This window comes from Diceros bicornis, chromosome 18 (genome assembly GCF_020826845.1).
Source record: "Diceros bicornis minor isolate mBicDic1 chromosome 18, mDicBic1.mat.cur, whole genome shotgun sequence".
Lineage (NCBI taxonomy): Eukaryota > Metazoa > Chordata > Mammalia > Perissodactyla > Rhinocerotidae > Diceros > Diceros bicornis.
This window is the reverse complement of record NC_080757.1, coordinates 20,972,639-20,984,091: the sequence shown is the minus strand read 5'-3', so window position 1 is coordinate 20,984,091 and position 11,453 is coordinate 20,972,639.

Sequence of the window (11,453 nt, the reverse complement as noted above, 5' to 3'; positions counted from 1 at the left end):
GAGGAAATTTGCAGACAGTAGGAAAAACAAAGAGATGAGAAGTGGAAGAGAAAAGATGAGAGGATTAGAATTATTTGGAGATTCCAATATACAAATAACAGGAATTTGAGAAAGTAAGAACAGAGAAGATGGATGGGATAGAGGGAGGCAGAGTATGTGTGTTTGGAAGAGAGAAATCTAATGAGTATTGCAAGAAAAAAAAAAGTAATACAAGAAATTTTCCAGAACTGAAGGGCAAGAGTTTCTAAACTGAAAGGACCCTTGAGTGTCTAGCACAATGAATGAAAAGATGTACATCAAGGCATATCATTGTGCATCTTCAAAACATCAAAAATATAAAATAATCAAAGCTTCCAGAAATAATAATAAAAATAGGGTAATACACAAAGGTATACGGGTCATGTACAAAAGTAAGATTTCATTAGACTTCTCAGCAGTAACATTGGAAGCTAGAAGACAATTCACCGTTCTATGGAAAAATGAATTCCAACCTAGAAGTATACACCCAGACAAATTATCACATCAGTTAGGTGAGGTGGTCAAATAAAGATATTTTCAGACATGCAAGATTGCAAGAAAAATTTACCTCCTTTATACCCTTTATCAGGAAGCTACTGGAAGATGTGCTGTACCAAAATAAGGAAGAAAAACAAGACATGCAATCCAAGACACCGGGGACTCACACAAAGAAGTAAGGAAAATTCCCAGGATGGTGATGAAGGGAAATCCCAGAGTAACAGCTGTGCAGTTGGCTTAGTGAGCAACAGTTAAGATTGGAATGGGAGGGATACTTCTGGAAAAAAAAACAAAATAGATGTATTACCTGATGAGTTTGAATGAACGGAGATTTATAGTTTTCCAGATATAACGATAAAAATAGGGTAATACACAAAGGTATATGGGTCATGTACAAAAGTAAGATTTCATTAAAAATTAATGATAGGTAGGTAGAAAGCTTAACAAAGAATTGAGACAACGATTAACTCCAAAGAAAAGAAAAAAGTCTAAGAAAGGAAGTATAATCATAGTATATTACACAGAGCCACTGGGAGTAGTAGTTTCAAACTCATAGTAACGTAAATTAAAAACTGATTTAACCCACACGTGTGACGACAGTTTGGGGAGGATGGGGACGATGAGTGTGTGTGGAGAGAGGGGACAGAGTTGACAAAGGCCCATAAGAGGGTACTAGATTTAGTGGGAAACGGACGCTGCCCCCTCCCTAAACAAAGGAGATTTCCCTCCCAATCTGCTCAAGTCTTGGATCCCCTTAGCCTAATAAAGAACGTTTTTACAAGAGGGTCAGAAGGGAAAATTGGAGGGGATTGGTGGAGCGGTTCCTTTGGAGCGAGGCTGCGGTACTGTGGACTCCCGCCCCCTTGGAGGAAGGGGCAGGGGGTGCTACCCTCGACCTCGAGCGTCGGGAGGGGCCTGCGGGCCGTGCCGCGTGAGCGAGCGGGGAAACCTGCCGCCCCGGTGCCGCCCCACGCCGGGGAAGGCCGGCCGCGCCCTGGCTGCCTCCCCCGGGGTCCGTGGGGGGAGAGGCCGCCCGCGGGCGCCAGGCCGGAGGCGAGGTCGGCGCCCCCTCCGCGGAGCTGCGGCCGCCGGTCGAGCGCCCGCAGGGACCCTCCCCAGGGCCGCCGCTGCCCCGGCGGGGGAGCGCGGCTCTCGTCCTCTGCCGGCCCCGAGCCTCGGCCACCGGCTCAGCCGGGACCGGCCTCACGCGCCCCCTCACCCGCCTCAATCGCCGCCCCGACCCCGGCCCTCGATCCCAGACCGGGCCCCAGCCTCAGACTCTGGCCCTCGACCCCAACCCCGGCCCTCGCCCCCCGCCTCTGACCCTTGCCCCCGACCCCGACCCTCGCCCCCCGACTTCGACCCTTGCCTGCAACCCCGGCCCTCACCTCAGATCCTGGCCCTCGCCTCCTGCTCTGACCTTCGCCCCCTGACCCCGGCCCTCGCCCCGCCGGATCCTGGCTCTCAGACCCTGACCGTGGCCGGGGCTCCGACCCGAAGCCTGCGAGGAGTCTAGGGTGGGACAGGGGGCCGAGGCCTGGCCGGGCCGGGCCGGGCCGGGCGGGGGAGGCCGAGCGCGCAGCCCGGGTCGCGGTCCAGGTGTGGTGGCCTCTGGGCCCCGGCCCGGCTGGTTACGGCCGCGGTCTTGCTGGAGACGGCATCTAGCCCGAGTTTCCAACCTGAGCCGGGAGAGTGCATGGAAGTGTAAAGGAACAGAGAGGTGACGGTAGAGTGGCGTTTGGTTAATCTATGCAACACACTGGTCATACGTGTTAATCAGAAAAATGGCCGTAAACCAGTAGACATACTTAAAAAGTTCCACGTGGTTGCATAAGACAGTTATAGCAGGAGAGGAGACTGGTGGGGTCGGGGAATGCTGCTTTTCTTTGCAAGTTTTAAAGTACTATTTGGCTTTTAGAACCAGTTAATTAAAAAAAAGAAAAAGAGCCGTTAGTGACCTTTAGTAACCCCAAAGCCTAGCTTTCTCAGCAGGCTCCCCCACTTACTAGCTGTGTGATCTTGGGCAAGTCACTCCACCCTTTGAAAGCTTGGTTTGCTCATCTCTTAATGAAGCTTCACCCACCCACAGAGTTACTGTAAGGTTTGGTGACAAGGTAAGCAAAAGTGCTTTGTCAGAGCCTGTGATGGGTGCAAACTAGTTGTTCAATGAACCTTATGAATGAAGTTATTTTAGAATGAATAAAGGGGTTTGTAGCCAAAAGCGGCCTCTCTCCCACAATACCTGTGTGCTCAAGGGCGGCAGTGGATGTGATCCAATTTGAATGTGGGTTTTTGAGCAGACCAAGGCTGTAAAGGAGAGAGCAATAATAGAGCTGCTTGTGTGAACAACTTGAGGTCTTTTTAAATGTTAATTTGTACCTGGACAGCTCCCAGGTTGTGGAGGCTTGGGGTGAGATGGGGAGAAAAGGGAGCAGGATTTGCGAAAGAGTCAAAAATATGCCCTATTTATTATGGGTATCTTACTAGCAAACAGATAACTTGAGTGAAATTATTCACCTTACAAAAAGTGGTCCTCACATGAAAAATGGATCACAAGTCCCCGAAGGCAAAATCTTCTCTGGTGTTTAAAAACCACAATGTATAAAATAAAAGCTGAGGTATTTCAAGTATTTCAAGCAATTGCCGTGAAGTGTTAATCAGAAGTTAAGATAAAGCAAATTTTCATTTTAATATCCCAGCTAACCCTAAAAAGATGATGGAGCTGGGATTTGAACCAGAATTTGATTCTGAAGCCTCTTCTTTCATTTTTCTTTTCTCTGTTAAAATGTTTTATTTAAATTAGAAATTACAAAAATAATATACCTTTGTTATATTACTTAACAATATAGCAAGGTATAAAGTCGCCATTCTACTTCTCAAAGGTAACCAATGTGTGAATGGTTTGGTGGCCAATCGTCCAAGCTTTTTTTAGCTCATAACACACACGTTTAAAATGGATCGTACAATAACTACTGTTCTGCAACTTGCCTTTTTTAGATTTAACAGTGTACAATAGGCCTGTCCATCTCCTTACATAGACACACTCCTCCTTGTCTTTAATAGTTGCATAGTATACCATTGTATGGATGTCCTGTAATTTATTTAATAGTTGCATAGTATACCATTGTATGGATGTCCTGTAATTTATTTAATAGTTGCATAGTATACCATTGTATGGATGTCCTGTAATTTATTTAATAGTTGCATAGTATACCATTGTATGGATGTCCTGTAATTTATTTAATAGTTGCATAGTATACCATTGTATGGATGTCCTGTAATTTATTTAATAGTTGCATAGTATACCATTGTATGGATGTCCTGTAATTTATTTAATAGTTGCATAGTATACCATTGTATGGATGTCCTGTAATTTATTTAATAGTTGCATAGTATACCATTGTATGGATGTCCTGTAATTTATTTAATAGTTGCATAGTATACCATTGTATGGATGTCCTGTAATTTATTTAATAGTTGCATAGTATACCATTGTATGGATGTCCTGTAATTTATTTAATAGTTGCATAGTATACCATTGTATGGATGTCCTGTAATTTATTTAATAGTTGCATAGTATACCATTGTATGGATGTCCTGTAATTTATTTAATAGTTGCATAGTATACCATTGTATGGATGTCCTGTAATTTATTTAATAGTTGCATAGTATACCATTGTATGGATGTCCTGTAATTTATTTAACCACTTCCCTGATAGACAATTTAGGATTTTTCCAATGTCTTGCTATTACAAACATTGCTTCTGTGACCATCCTTATACATATATGTGTGTGCACTTTTGTTAGTATTTCTGTAGGATAGATTCGTAGATGTCGGAATTGCTGGGCCTTAAGGCATGTATATTTAAAATGTTGGTAGATACTGCCAAAACGTGCTCAAAATAAAGCTGGTGGTCTTATCTGTTGTGTCCCACTGCCCCTTGAGCAAAATACCTAGTGCATTTTGAAATAGCTGGCTTTCTCTGTCGCAGTGGCAGCTGTGTGGACCCATAGGGGAGGGCTACTAATGGAGAAGGGAAAAGAGAAAAATTGTGACCAAGTCTTTGAAGCAGAAAGCCCTTTTCCTTAGGTGCTTTATGTTTACACAAGCCAATGGCATTCACTGAAACGTAGCAGGGGAATTTTAGGTTGTGGCTCTCTTGTGGTTCATAAATCCTCACTATTTGAAAGATTATAGCATTTGAATTTCTAACAGTACATTACTTTTGTAATAAAATAAATAAATAAAATATTATTAAAGTGACCAAATAATAATCTATTGCTATAAATCCAGAGTTCCAAATTTGTTTAAAGCAAGGTACATTCACACTGTAAGTGGATTCTAGCTTGCTGTAGGAGTATGGCTTTAAGAGAAACCAAATGGCTCCAAAGAGAACATTCTTCCCTGTGCTTCCTAATAAATGTTCAAAGCTCCAAGGGTCAATTGCCTAAGGCTTTGAAGAACATCTCAAATGTATCATTTGGTAGAAAATATGATAATGCAATATCGTCACTCTTCTACATGTGACAGCCACTGTATGAACCAAAAATGGTATTTTAGTTAGGGTTGAGGGTTGTAAAGAACAGAGACAATCTCTTAAGGCACCTCAGACAATTGGGCACTATTGTAAATTGACGCAGAGGCAAGAAGGGGCACAGAAATTCAAGACAACTAGATTCAAAACGGTTCAAAATGGGACTTCAATTGCAGGAATTTGTGGATGCTCACTCCAGAGTGCTCTTATAAATGTGAATCAGTGACTCTCCATTTTCTCTTAGGTACTGTGTCGTCCCCTCCCCCCCCCCTTACTCTATATACCTTTTTTTTATTTCACCGTTTCTACTAATTCATAGTTTCTGCTTCCTTACAGCTTTGCCTTGCCAAGCTCCTCAAGCTCCTATCTCTAACTCATGGATTCTCTTTGGTTTTAACCCATATGTCCCCATCATGTAATTCTCTTTTTTTTCTTCTTAATTCAGAGTCCAAAGAGGGCGAGTTAAGTTAGTTCGAGTCATCTTTTCATGCCAGGGTATTTTATAGGTTTTTGGCCAGCCAATGGATGAGTTGTCCTTGAGTCAGGAGCTTACTTGTGGCCTGATCAGGAGGAGCAAATTGCCCAGGGACAGGGGGTAAGAAAAATGTAGCTGGGGGTAGATCCATTTCCTTTAGGAAGGGTTTTGGGCGTGATAAACACTGTCATGGCTTTTATGCATAATGTAGAGTTGTTTCTTTTCAGTGAATGTTTACTGAGTACCTAATGTTTTCCAATGTTAGGTTCTAGGGACCTCAAAGATAAATAAAATACTAGTTCTCTCTCTCATGAAAGTCACAGTGTTACGAAGGGTAGACATGTAGATTAAAGAGATAAGTTACAATACAAACTAAGTAGTACAACTATACAAATATTCATTCATTTATTCAACAAATATGGAATAAACACTTAACTGTGCCCAACACTGGAGACTGAGCAGCAAACAAGTTTAGTTCTATGGAGCTAATGTTTCAGTATCTGTGTGAGGAGAGACAAATAATAAATACTACTATAATGTTAGATGGTGATCAGTGATATGGAGGTAAAAAAGCAAAATGTAGGATAAGGATTGTTGAGGGTAAGGGCTGCAATTTTAAATATGAAAGGCCTCCCTAGACAGTGACATTTGAGAAAGATCTGAAGGAGGTAGGGAATGAGCCATGAATTTATCTGGGGAAGAGAATTCCAGGCAGAGAGAATAGCGAGTGCAAAGGCCCTGCATTGTCATATTGAGGGGATACCAAGGAGGCTAATATATCTGGAGTGGAGGAAACTAGGCAGGAGTGGGAAGTAAGGTCAGAGAGGAAGGGAAGGGCAGGGCACCAGATTATATGGGGCTTTGTAGGCAAATGAAAGGATTTTAGGTTTTACTCTGAGTCAAGAGGTCACTGCAGTGTTTTGAGCAGAGGAGTGATGTGGTCTGACTTATATTTTAACAAAATAACCTTGGCTGCTGTTAAGAACAGACACCTGTTAAGAACAGACTCAAGAGGGCCAAGGTGAAAGCAAGGAGACCAGCTGGAGGCTATAGCAATAATCCAGGTGAGAGATAATGGTGGCTTGCACTAGGATGATAGCAGTAACAATGAAGGGGGAGAGGTCATATCCTGGCTCTATTTTGTAGAACAGAGAGGACTGCTGACAAATTAGATGTGGAGTCGGGGACAACTCCCAGGCTCTTGGCCTGAAAAACTGGAACAGCCATTAACCAAGATGGAGAAGATTATAGCAAGAGCAGATGTTGCGGGAGAACATCAGCAGCTTGGTTTTGGACATGCTAATTTTGAAACACCTGTAAGGTCTCCAAGTGGAGATGTTGAGTAGGCAGTTGGATGTACTGGCATGAGTCTGGAGTTCAGAGGACAGTTATGGATTGGTGCTATAAATTTGGAAGTCATATAGATCTCTGCAGTCCAGTGTGGCAGCCACTAGCTACGTGTGGCAATTTAAATTTAAATTTAATTAAATTTAAATTAATTAAATGGCACTTAAAAATTCAGGTTCTCAGTTGCTCTAGCCACATTTCAAGTACTCAAGAGCCACATGGGGCTCATGGCTACCATACTGGACAGTGCAGATATAGAACCTTTCCATCATCACAGAAAGTTCTATTGGACAGCACTGATAGATGACATTTGATGTTATGGGCCTGGATAAGATCACCTAGAGAATTAGTGAGAGGGAAAAAAGAGATTCAAAGACTGAGCCCTTTATATAAATGTTTATAAGCACACAAATTGGTGGTGATGGTGGAATGGTGGGGCGTTAAGGGCAGGCTTTTTTTTTTTTCCATCAACTAAATTTGCCAAATGGATAAGGGGACAAAAGACATTCCAGGTGTGGGGAATAGTGTGGCATTAATAGAAGTATAAAATAGCATGGTATGGTTGGGGAACTATAAGAAAGCTGGCATTTCTGGAGTAAGGCCATATTATTTTAGTATAGTTAAAAAAATACACAACGCAACTCCAAACCTCTTCTTTGCTTAAACAATTTGGGACTGAGCATGTGGTGCTGAGACTAATCAGTCCAGGTCTAATTGGAGGGCAGAACGAGAAGGGGAAAAAGAATTTTCCTTGTCACTTGTAAACTGTGAATGGGAATGGATGTAAAAATTAAATTTAGAGAAATGGATACTACCTCACGATAGATACTACCTGTTTCTTTCAGTGAAAAAAATTAAATGCGATATTCATTTTCAATTTTTTGAAGCTTTGTTCAATAAAGACCTGAAAGTTACTTAAGCAGGGACGGGGTTTCTGTCTGGATTGGGGGCAAACTGAAAAAAAGTTGATGTAGCTAATCAGCTATGGCTTTGATGAAATGTATTCATACACAAACAATTGCCAGGCCCCATCCTGGAAGCCAATCATTTCAGAACATGTTTTTTCAAGATGTCAGTTTGTTTTTAAGAGTAGGTTATTATCCCTAAACTACCATATTCTTGGTTTTCTTTTTTTTTTTGGAGTTTGCAAAAAGCAATAGCTTAAGCCACAGGGGAAAAAACCACAAATATGCTTTTCACCAATTAAAAGAAACTCTTTCCATTTACATGTGTTTTGAACTAGAATAATCTAAAAAAATTTTTAAAGATTTCATTAGAATAAAAAAACTTTTAAAAGTAGAATCTATTAGAATCTCACATTGTCCTTCTATGCTCCTGCAGTGAAAGACTATGTCATTATTTCCATTATACTTATCTCCTAATTTTCAGGGCTTATTAGCCCGGCTGTAAAAACTTGCTGCAGTTGAAATTTGGCAAGCTGACAAGGCTGCGTGCCAGAAGTAATTTACTATCCAATGTGGTTTGCAAAGTAAAAGAAGCTATATATAATAGAAAAAGAAATGAAAAGTTCTTGGTTCCAAATATTTTAATGTGTGTAGTGTGTGTCACCTCAAACTTTTCAGCTTTTGTTGTTAGCAATGTGAGATAACATGAAAGGTTTGAAAAGTACAGATGCTTTGCATTCGCATCAAACTACAGGGCTCCGATGTTCTTAGGCATCAAAGACCAATCTGTGTCTATCACTTCTGCTCCGACTTTGAAGTCTCCTGGAGCTCTCTGTGTGGGGGAAGCAGGCAGGGGACTTCGAACAAGGTAGGGGGAGGGGATTCCAGGTGTCTCACCTCTCATTGTCACTGAGATTAGGTACTTCACTTTACCAAATACTACTACTACTACTACTAAAAGACGGACGTTTCTTTCTTTGCTGTTTTTAACCACTGAGCTGTCCATGAACTTAATCTTCAGATATGATAATGATGAGTCTAAGGAAAAGTTCAAGTTTTCTTTGAAGTTTACATTTAAGTACTTTGAAGGCAAGAGTAGAAGTTTTAACTTTGCAAACATCTGGCTACTGTTGATCTGTCAGACACCTTAAGAGATTGTCTTAGGACCCTGAGACCTGTCTTCGCTATTTTCCAAACTGGCTCATGAGCACGGCAATGGGGCCAAGCGTTTCTTCAACATGGGGTGAGCAGGGTACATCTCTCTGGGATTATTAATCTTACTTGACAATCTGGAAAAAAAATCACAATAATTTATATTAAAAAGAATACTAATATATTGTGGGCTAGAATGTAGAATTTGCATGAACTCTTTTGGAGAGGGAGGAGGTTTTGGTCATTTGTGTTTCAATATTTTGACCCTACCACAGACATAAAAATAATAGTTGAAGCTGTTGAAGAAAATAATATCCTAAAGGAGAAGGTCTGGTTATTAATTTCTTCTTTTAAATTAAGGCATGACTTTCATAAAGTGCACAAATCTTAATGTATACCTCAATGGATGGATTTTTACATATGTATACACCCATATAACCACCACCCAGATCAAATATAGAACATTTCTAGCACCCCAAAGTCTCCCTTGTGCCCCCTCCCAGTCAATACCTGCTTACTAACCTGACATCTATGGTGAATGTATACCTGCTTGCTAATCTGACATCCATGGTGAATTTTAAAGATCAAATAATAAACTAAAAGAAATGTCAAGCTTTCCACAATGCACCTTAGAGCTCCAGACTCAAGAGCACTTTTTCTCTGGCCCTAGGGATCCTTAACTAGAAGGTGTGCTCAGCTAAGGATTCTGAGACCCAGTGGGCATTATTCAAAACACTGTATTGGGCTTCTGCTGTATTGGGCTTTCTCTAGTAGGTGCTTTTTACCTCTTCAAGAGCTCCTTCTTGGGTTGATATTTTAAAATACTTGTGAGAGAAGTAGGTGAGTTAATATACAAATAACTTAGTGCATATAGTAGCTGAGCACATAGTAAGTCCTACATAAGTGATAGCTTTTATGAAATGCAGAAGAGACAAAAGAAGGCTTTACTGTTATCATTATAATAATTCTTAGAGCAAGAGAAACATAGAAGCTAAATTTGAAAATAAGAGAGGAGAGTATTTATAGTTGGGTTGATTTAAAAATTGTAGTTATTGGGTTGGCCCAGTGGCATAGTGGTTAAGTTCTCGTGCTCCGCTTCGGCAGCCTGGAGTTCGCAGGTTCAGATCACAGGCATGGACCTACACACCACTTATCAAGCCATGCTGTGGCAGGCGTCCCACGTAAAGTAGAGGAGGATGGGCACAGATGTTAGCTCAGGGCTGGTCTTCTCTCTCTCTCTCTCACACATACACACACCCCCCATAGTTATCTATCAAATTTGACTTGGAATGAAAGATTACTATCTCCCAGAGATTGCTGACTCCCTCTTACCTAAAGAAATTTAGCAAGTGCCTTTTCTTATTCTGTCATGCATTTATTTATTGAGTGCTTATTATATTCTAGGCACTGTTTTAGGCTCCCAGGTATCTAGTGAACAAAACAAAAATTCCCTGCCCATATGGAGCTTACTAACTAGTGGCATCCCCACTCTTACTGTTAACACAGGCCCCAGAGATTTTCCTGTTACAAAGAAATTCCATCTTTGATTTCCTTCCACTTCCCTCATGTCTTACAGCTGACGGAATCAAGAAATGATGAAGCCAACCTTTGCCTCAATTCTGAGACCAGTGGGGTAAAATGTGAAAGGAAAACAAAGAAAGGCACAGAGGTGGAACATAGTTAATTGCTAAGCCTATTCCTCTTTCATAAATCACACAGAGGATCAAGGTGCTAATGCGAATGTTGAAATAAACAGGTCTAGCAAGAACTCCTGCTTTAGTTTTTTATCATCTTCCAGAACTTAAAAAGAACTGAGCCATATAGTTATTATTTTAGGTTTAGTAATTACACCAACAATGTCGCTTCCAAGCTGGGTTGTCTGATGACTCTCTTAGAAACACTAAGTTGCTTGAGCAATGGTTTAAGGAGGGTCTGTACCATGGATTTATTTCTGTAACTCCCAAACTTTTCAATACCAAAATCCCCTTTTCTAAAGAAAATACAGTTTCAGATATCCACCCAGGGCCACGTGGTTTGAAAGATCTTGTCTACAAAGCCAGGATAATTATTTAAATAATAAAAATGTCTCCCCATTTTAAAATTAATCAGCCAATTAGAGATTCTAATTGGCACGTGAAAAACCAATGTTATCACACTGGTTTACTAAATCCAGCCGAAAGCAAAGACATAGTGTTTTGGATAGCCTAGCCTCCTACGCCTCCTACGCCTTTCATTACAGACTTTTTGAAATTTTTACTGAAATTATACGATATCCTCTATCCTTGCCTTTTGCTTTCTTTTTTTGGTTCTTGGTTTTGGAAAGCGAGGACGTGGGACCAGAGCAGAATAAAATGAGGCAGTATCCTGCAGAAAACGCGTTTCACGCCTCTTTCAGGTAACCCCTCTAGACCCGGAGGCACTTTTTCCGATCCCCGCCCACGTCTAGCCTCGCGCTCATTTAGCCCCGCCCCTCCACTCCGGTCCAAGTGAGTCCTCCTGCGAGGGAGGAGTCCTCGCTGCAAC